Below are 9370 nucleotides of genomic sequence, written 5' to 3' on the forward strand. Positions count from 1 at the left end.
GTTGATCCTTCTCATGCAGGAGCATTAAGTTTAAAGCATCTCTGTGACCCACCACAGGCGTGTTGCAGGTCAGAACATCTATCCAAGCAGTGTGCACCCTGGGTCTCCAGTGTAGCTGGGTCAGAGTGGATGATGCGGAATTAAGTCCTCACTCCTCACCCTGACACTCCACCCTGGCTAACCCATGTCTCTCTTCTTTGCTCACAGTGTGCTTTGGCTGGAGCAGGCTCCTGCTATACCACCAGTCAACAGTCACTCGTCCTTAAAGACCCATATCAAACCCGGGTCTTCATAAATCCCCCCCTAAACTCTTGCTAGATTGGATTTACTCTTCCATAGGGCTTCACAGCATGCTATTTGCAATTCTTATTTTCCTGTATTACCTTCATGCATTGACTCTTCCTCTCCACTGAATTGTAAACTCTTTGAGATACCAAGAACCGCATATGATTCAACTATGTTATCTCTTACTTCAGTGTAAGTGCCACACTGCAAACCTAATAGGCATTCAATAAATATCTTCTTGAATCTGGAGTCAGAGCTGCTGGGGTTGGGGTTTGTAGAATGACATAGTCATTGAGGATACGACATAAACTAGTTAGAACCAACTAGGTCCAAAATGGCAGAATATTTGACTTTCAGGGGAACTTGGGCCTCATTATATGTTCATTGTAACGTATTACCATGCTAATGACATATCCACTATTGGAGAAGGAAATGGCAACCCACTCCTGTGTTCTTGCCTGGAGAATCCCAGGGACGGGGGAGCCTGGTGGGCTGCCGTCTATGGGGTCGCACAGAGTCGGACACGACTGAAGTGACTCAGCAGCAGCAGACATACCCCCTAATGCCATGACAGTTTCCAGGCTGACCATAAAAGGCCAAAAAGTGAGCAGTGGTGCAATTCCTGGAAATCTCCATCCCTTTTCCAAAATAGTTGGAATAATCCTCCCACTCATTAGCCTATGAAATTACCCAGCACAAGAAAACTAACCGTCCCATATTTTGGGGCCTCTCCCATTCTGAGATGGCCCACATTCTGTCTGTGGACTGTGTTTCTCCAAGGGCCTCTCTCACCTTTTGAGATGGACTGTATTCTGTCTATGGGATGTGTATCCCTCTAAATAAATCCACTTCTTACCTATCATTTTGTCTCACTGAATTCTTTCTGTGATAAGACATAAAGAACTTGAGCTTCAATAAGTCCCAATCAGAGTTTTGGCTGGGTTTGAATCCCATCTGAGTTCTGTGGTTTTGAAGGAGGAAACAGAAAGAGCTGGACTCCATCTTAGGCCAGGCTGCGAACATTAGGCTACACGCACGGTCACCCTCCCAATGGACTCTGAACTTTGTGTCCGGTGTCTATAGAAATGGCATACCAATGGAAAACCATACCCCCATTAAAAGAGCCTCAGGACTTGTACTTGGACTCTCCGTTGCCTAAAAGAATATGCTAATTACCTCTATAACAGAACAAAGTCGTAAATTCCATTATGTTTATTGGGATATGACCACAGTCCTATTGATAAATATTCACTGTTTATCTAGTCTTATGACACATGAATCATGGGTTAACTTTGTTCGTATCTCTCTTTTACCTTGTCCAAACTAGTTTCAAGGAATTTGGGGAGGTAGGTTTGAGCAAGTACACTTAGGGTATATAAGGTTTTCACAAAAACTGGTCGGAGTCCTTGGCTAAGAGGAGACTCTGCCTTGGGCCCGCTGGTGTAATAAACTGCACTCCACTATCTGCATTGTCCTTCTGAGTGAGTTTGTTTCCCGGAACGTGTGGCTACAACAGTTTCAGCCACATGACTCAGTTTGCCAACTCTCTCTTAGTCTCCCTTACCTTATCTTTAAAATTAGGATGTTGAACAAGATAATCTTTAAGGTCATTTCCAAATCCAAGATTCTATGATTCTGCATAGTCTATTCTTATCCCTATAGACTACACACAAGCCCTACTGATACTCGGTATAGTTGGCTACTGGATTCGAGATGGACACAAATTCTTTGATATTCCTCTCATAGAGGGGCGAGTCTACTTCCCCTCCCCATTATTCTGGGCTGTACTGTAACTGGCTTTGGTCAATAATAGACTTCAATGGACATGATTGTGCCAGTTCTGGGCACAGTAAGTGGCTGTCCTGAGCAGAGTCAGGATGAAGTAGGGGGAGAGAGTGTGAGGAAGAAACTTGGAACTTTGGGACTCCAAAGACAAGCCTCTAATAGGGTATGGCAGTTTCGGCTTTATGCATCCTGGAACACTAGGTGTTAGGTATCTGAACCATAATAGGGAAGAACAAATCTGACTCCATATTGAAACCTGTTTCTTTAACTTTAACCTTTGTATTATATTGCTCTTGCTATAAGAATGCTGCCTGGAGCCTGCAATATATAAGACATTCCATTCTCAAGGCTCTGATGTTTCAAGGTATAACGTCAGTTACATTTTCCACTCACAAAGAGATAAAAATTGCAGAACAAGAATAACATCTGTCTTATTGGAGGTTTATAGGAATATTGTGACCAGACCTAGGTGAACAGAAGAAAGGATTCTGGCACCAAGAAGTTCACAGCAACCAACCACACTCTGTCCCCTTTTAACGTAGGAGAAACCTGAACTCTAACTCAAGTAAGATGGTTTTCGGGGATACTAGTCCACCACCTTCTCAGTCTGCTGGCTTTCTGAATAATGCTGCTATTCCTTGCCCCAACCATTTATCTCTTGATTTACTTGCCTGTTGTGTGGGGAGCAGTATGAGTTGGGACTCAGGAACAGAATTGTTACGTGAAGTCTGGTCAACTTACTGGAGAGACAATGCAGAGAGGCTTTGAGTCTACAGGAAGAGAGAGGGTCTATGAAGTCCAGCCTTCCAGCCATCCCTGCCAAGGTGCCAGACATGTGAGTAAAACTGTTTGGAGCCCTCCAGATCAGCCCCACCACTAGCTAAAGGCCAGCCAGTGATCCGGTTGACACCACCTCGAGCAGGAGAATCACGCAGCTGAGCCCTGCCCTCCTTCCTGAGATATAAAATCACAATACATAATAAAATGGTTGCTGTTTCAGTCACCACATTCAGGGAAGTGCATTATGTAGCCACAGACAACCAGAACACTGTGTTGATGGCATTCTGTGAAATTCTTTGCAGTTTAACATGCAAATATTTGATAGCGGTTGGAGAAAACATAAATGAATACACCCATTCATAAAAGAAACCTGTAGAAGTGGATGACATTTTGCGCTCTTTCCACTGACTTTGATTTCTCAAGTCAATTACATGGGCGGTGGACACATTTTTAGAGCAAACTGCACACCCACTAAAAACAAGGGCCTCCTTGAGATCTCTCTCAATGACTAAGACATAGCCCAGGAGCGCGGTGTCAGGACTTGTCCAGCGGATGTAGGAGGAGGCAGGGAATTGTAATGAAGGCTGGAGAAGGTGGGGCCCTCGCTCAAAGAGGGCTTTGTCTGCTCCTGAACACAGTGTGGCCGTTTCCTCGGGCGAAATGTTCAGTTTGGGAGAGATTTGCAATTTGAAAAGACAGATTTTATTTCCTCCTCTTCCCAGCTAATTTAAACCTCCACCGATCCCAGAGGAGATTTTTAGTGCGGTATAATACGGACGCTTTCAGAATCACAGCCTCTTTTTTTCTGAATGTGTTTCTTATGTAAATGCTGCATCAGAGCCATTTCCCTCTTCTTTACACTTTACTTCTGCTTTTAAAACCTGCAAAATAGAAACACAGAGAAAGACACCTTGAAAATACTTTGGGTTTCATCTCTTTTCCATTTTTACCTCAGGCTCCCCACATTTTTTAAAAAAATCCTTATTCTTCAAGTCAAGCGTATTTTAAAATCATGTCCTGTTGAACTGGAGAAGCAGAAAAAAAGGTGATTCCTGTATATTTAGGTCTAAATATACCAAGAAATGCAAGGCACTTTATAATGATCTAATAATCCTCATAATACAGCAGTGAGGTCAGGTGGCCCTAAGCAAGGGAGTCAAGAGTCATTCAAAGAGGCCCACTCTGAGGCCACTCTGAGGCCCATATCAGTGTTTCTGGAGGCAACACGGGGGGAGGAGGGAAGAAAAGTGCTGGCTGCATAGGTCTCTTTCAAGAAGGTTTTCTTTTTTTCCTGACTCCCTTCCACTTTCCCACGGCCTCCCACTAAGGAGAACTGGCCACTGTGTAGTGTTTGTGGTCCACGCATGTGACTGGATATGGCAGCTATTCTACAACACCCAACTGTACTGATTTGTTCATGTCCAGTCACCTGGGCTCCCAGTCTGACTGTGGCTCAGATCATGAACTCCTTATTGCAAAATTCAGACTTAAATTGAAGAAAGTAGAGAAAACCACTAGACCATTCAGGTAGGACCTAAATCATATCCTTTATGATAATAAGTGAAAGTGACAAATAGATTCAAGGGATTAGATCTGATAGACAGAGTGCCTGAAGAACTATGGACGGAGGTTTGTGACACTGTACAGGAGGCAGTGATCAAGACCATCTCCGATAAAAAGAAATGCAAAAAGGCAAAATGATTGTCTGAGGAGGCCTTATAAATAGCTGAGAAAAGAGAAGTGAAAGGCAAAGGACAAAAGGAAAGATATGCCTATTTGAATGCAGAGTTCCAAAGAATAGCAAGGAGAGATAAGAAAGCCTTCCTCAGTGATCAGTGCAAAGAAATAGAGGAAAATAATAGAATGGGAAAGACTAGAGACACCTTCAAGAAAATTAGAGATACCAAGGGAATATTTAATGCAAAGATGGGCACAATAAAGGGCAGAACTGGTATGGACCTAACAGAAGCAGAAGATATTAAGAAGAGGTGGCAAGAATACATGGAAGAATTATACAAAAAAGATCTTCATGATCCAGATAACCGTGATGGTGTGATCACTCACCTAGAGCCAGACATCCTGGATAGTGAAGTCAAGTGGGCCTTAGGAAGCATCACTATGAACAAAGCTAGTGGAGGTGGTGGAATTCCAGTTGAGTTATTTCAAACCTAAAAGATGATGCTGTGAAAGTGCTGCATTCAACATGCCAGCAAATTTGGAAAACTCAGCAGTGGCCACAGGACTGGAAAAGGTCACTTTTCATTCAAATCCCAAAGAAAGGCAATGCCAAAGATTGTTCAAACTACTGCACAATTGCACTCATCTCACATGATAGTAAAGTAATGCTCAAAATTCTCCAAGCCAGGTTTCAACAGTACGTGAACCAAGAACTTCCAGATGTTCAAGCTGGCTTTAGAAAAGGCAGAGGAACCAAAGATCAAAATCCAACATCCATTGGATCATGGAAAAAGCAAGAGAGTTCCAGAAAAACATCTATTTCTGCTTTATTGACTACACCAAAGCCTTTGACTGTATGGATCGCAACAAACTTGAAAACTCTTCAAGAGATGGGAATACCAGACCAACTGATCTGTCTCCTGAGAAACCTGTATGCAGGTCAAGAAGCAACAGTTAGAACTAGACATGGAACAACAGACTGGTTCCAAATCAGGAAAGGAGTACGTCAAGGCTGTATACTGTCACCCTGCTTATTTAACTTCTATGCAGAGTACATCATGTGAAATGTCAGGCTGGATGAAGCACAAGCTGGAATCGAGATTGCCAGGAGAAATATCAATAACCTAATATATGCAGATGATATCACCCTAATGGCAGAAAGTGAAGAACTAAAGAGCCTCTTGATGAAAGTGAAAGAGGAGAGTGAAAAAGTTGGCTTAAAACTCAACATTCAGAAGACTAAGAGGATGGCATCTGATCCCATCACTTCATGGGAAATAAATGGGGAAACAATGAAAACAGTGACAGACTTTCTTTTCTTGGGCTCCAAAATCACTGCAGATGGTGATTGCAGCCATGAAATTAAAAGACGGTTGCTCCTTGGAAGGAAAGCTATGACCAAACTAGACAGCATATTGAAAAGCAGAGACATTATTTGCCAACAAAAGTTCGTCTGAGTCAAAGCTATGGTTTTTCCAGTAGTCATGTATGGATGTGAGAGTTGGACTATAAAGAAAGCTGAGCACCAAAGAATTGATGCTTTTGAACTGTGGTGTTGGAGAAGACTCTTGAGAGTCCCTTGGACTGCAAGGAGATCCAACTAGTCCATCCTAAAGGAAATCAGTCCTGAATATTCATTGGAAGGACTGATGCTGAAGCTGAAGCTCTAATACTTTGGCTACCTGATGCGAAGAACTGACTCATTGGAAAAGACTCTGACACTGGGAAAGATTGAAAGCAGGAGGAGAAGGGGACAACAGAGGATGAGATGGTTGGATGGCATCACCGACTCGATGGGTATGAGTTTGAACAAGCTCTGGGAGTTGGTGATGGACAGGGAAGCCCAGCATGCTGCACTCCATGGGGTCGCAAAGAGTCGGACACGACTGAGCGACTGAACTGAACTGAAATGATTCACCTGGGCTCTCAGGTGGCTCAGTGGGTAAAGAATCCACCTGCAATGCAGGAGACCTGAGTTGGATCCCTGGGTCAAGAAGATCCCCGGACAAGGGCATGGCAACCTACTCCAGTATTCTTGCCTGGAGAATTCCATGGACAGAGGAGCCCGGTGGGATGCAGTCCATGGGGTCACAAAGCGTTGGACAGGACTGAGGCAACTGAGCACATTCACCTGCTTTGGAGCAAAGCAGTGAGGGAAAGAAGGATTATTTCCATAATCCCTGCACACAGCAAAAACAATAAAGAATAAAAATACACTTAATGAAAGAACAGATGATTGAACAAATGAGTTTCAATTCCAAATCAGGCACTCACTAGCAGCATTTCCTAGGGCAAGTTCTTCCACCTCCGAGAAGACCCTGGTTTCCTTCTGTGTGAGATGTGGAGAGTAGCAAGCCCCTCCCTCGTGGGTAGCTGTGAGGGATAAAGGAGTAACATTTGTGAAGTGTGTGGCAGAACACGCCAGGACGTGTCAGGCACACAGGAGCTTCTCAGCTAAGGTTCAGCCACTCCTCTTTTCCAGACCCACCTCCTAAAGCAGGGCCTCGGGATGGACTGGGCCTGGCTGCTCTATAAGCCTTGAGCGCTGGTGGGGTGGGGGAGGGGGTCACTGGTGGGGCTTGCTGTGCCCAAACTACTGCTCTGCCTTCCTGGCTGTCACTTATATCAGTTTCCTTAAGACCTGGTCCTTTAAACTGAGGCTTTGCTGTTGTTTAGTTGCTAAGCCATTTCTGACTCTTTTTGATCCCATGGACTGTAGTCTGCCAGGCTCCTCTGTCCATGGGGATTCTCCAGGCAAGAATACTGGAATGGGTTGCCATGCCCTCCTCCAGGGGATCTTCCTCACCCAGAGATTGAATGTGCGATCAATGGGCAGGCAGATACTTTACTACTGAGCCACCAGGGAAGCCCCAATCTGAGATTTAGATTCTTTGGAGGGAGGAGAAGGGGACACTTCAGGCCTGGAACCTCAGTGTGGATGAGATAAGGAGAGAGGGGGATGGAGGAAATTGGGAATGTTGGGATTCCAAAGATAGGTATCAGGAGGGGCTGCCTGGTGTACAGGAGAGATCAGAGATCAGATCTGAGCTTTTCCTGTTGCTGGAAGCAAGTAAATTACTTAACCTCTTCAAATTGTAACTGGTTGTTTCTCAGTCACCCAATCGTATCTGACTCTTTGCAACCCCATGGACTGCAGTACCCCAGGCCTCCCTGTCCCTCACCATCTCCCAAAGTTTGCCCAAGTTCATGTTCATTGCGTCGGTAATGCTGTCCAGCCATCTCATCCTCTGATGCCATCTTCTCCTTCTGCCCTCAATCTTTCCCAGCATTAGGGGCTTTTCCAGTGAGTCCTCTGTTCACATCAGATAACCAAAATACTGGAGCTTCAGCTTCAGCATCAGTCCTTCCAGTGAATATTCAGGGTTGATCTCCCTTAAGTTTAAGCTAAGCTAAGCTAAGTCACTTCAGTCGTGTCCGACTCTGTGCGACCCCATAGATGTCAGCCCACCAGGCTCCCCCGCCCCTGGGATTCTCCAGGCAAGAACACTGGAGTGGGTTGCCATTTCCTTCTCCAATGCATGAAAGTGAAAAGTCAAAGTGAAGTCGCTCAGTAGTGTCCGACTCTTAGCGATCCCATGGACTGCAGCCTACCAGGCTCCTCCATCCATGGGATTTTCCAGGCAAGAGTATTGGAGTGGGGTGCCATTGCCTTCTCCCAAGTTTATTGACCTATAAAAAAGGACTGTAAAAGCGAATGTACGGGGTGACTGTGGGGTTAAATGAGGCGATATAGCAAATGTTTAGTAGTTAGTATTTCTGCGCAGTGGGTGCTGGAGAGAGGCATAGGCAGCGCCTGCGGGTTCCAGTGGGTTAAATAAGGCTCACATTGGGGCTCCATTGGGCCATGGTTACTCTTTCCTTTCCATCGCCTCAATTCTCAGGCTCCGCTTTTTGCCTGGGGCCAGCTGTGACCACACTGACAGCTACCTAAATTAATTATGAGAGAATGCACCTTTTCCATCCTCAAATCACAAACCAGAGACAAAAGCAAGAGTACAACAATAATATTTCATACCAGCGGAGACAGTGGGCCTCAACTTCAGCCTCAGGAAGGAAATGGTGGAAACATTCCACCACTGAATTGAAAGCCAGGAGCAAACAGTAGATGGAAGGCAACCCAGGGGGCGGGCCGGGCGGCTGCGGGACGCGCCTCGGGGCTGAGAGGCGCTAGGGGCGCACGTGGGAGCCGGTCCGCGCCCCACCTCCTTCACCCCACCCCCTAGGGCGTCGGTAAAACCTCCCGGCCTTGGCGCCGAGCTCTCACCCCTTTGTTTTTCTCCCCTGCTCCTTCCTTCTCCCCTCTCAGTCCCGCCCGCGGCTCCTACACCTCCTCTCCAGGTGCCCCTGCGGGAATGAAGGATCCCACCGGGTGCACCGTGGGAAGTTCGAGGCGCGACTTCGTCACCGTCTCCTCGCCCCTCCCCTGGCTCCGCCTTCCCTTCCCTTCCTTTCTCTTTCCATTTACTCTTCTCTCCTCTACTCTTAAACGCTCTTTCCTCCCCACCTTCTTGCTTCTCCCCTCCCTGCCTCGAGCAGCCTCCCTCTCCACACACCCCGGTCTGGAACGCCCCAGAAGGCTGATGCCCTGAGACGGATCCCAGCGCCCCGCTGAGCTTTCCTTGCTTTGCTTTGAGGAGGAGATAGCCATCTCCGAGTATGCCCTGGCTGGCTTGTCCCAGTGGGCCCACTGAGCTGCTGGACACCCAAATTTCGATCCTTCTCCTGGGCAGTCCACAACGCCTCCTCACTGTCCTGTGTGCGCACTAGGCTAGCCCCAGACCCGTTAAACCAGTCAGTCTCTGTGGTTCCCAGACACCACGTC

General features: G+C 46.3%; 1 long non-coding RNA gene across 1 annotated transcript; it reads right to left on the bottom strand.

Annotated features, from left to right (window-relative positions):
- Positions 1–3529: 3529 nt before the first annotated feature.
- LOC139179987 (uncharacterized) lies at positions 3530–8939 on the bottom strand. The gene is made up of 3 exons (XR_011564295.1): positions 8564–8939; positions 6802–6900; positions 3530–3731 (listed from the first exon to the last, which is right to left on the bottom strand). It is a non-coding gene; the product is annotated as an uncharacterized lncRNA (long non-coding RNA).
- Between the last annotated feature and the right edge of the window lie 431 nt (positions 8940–9370).

The sequence above is a fragment of the Bos indicus genome, chromosome 3, assembly GCF_029378745.1.
Source record: "Bos indicus isolate NIAB-ARS_2022 breed Sahiwal x Tharparkar chromosome 3, NIAB-ARS_B.indTharparkar_mat_pri_1.0, whole genome shotgun sequence".
Lineage (NCBI taxonomy): Eukaryota > Metazoa > Chordata > Mammalia > Artiodactyla > Bovidae > Bos > Bos indicus.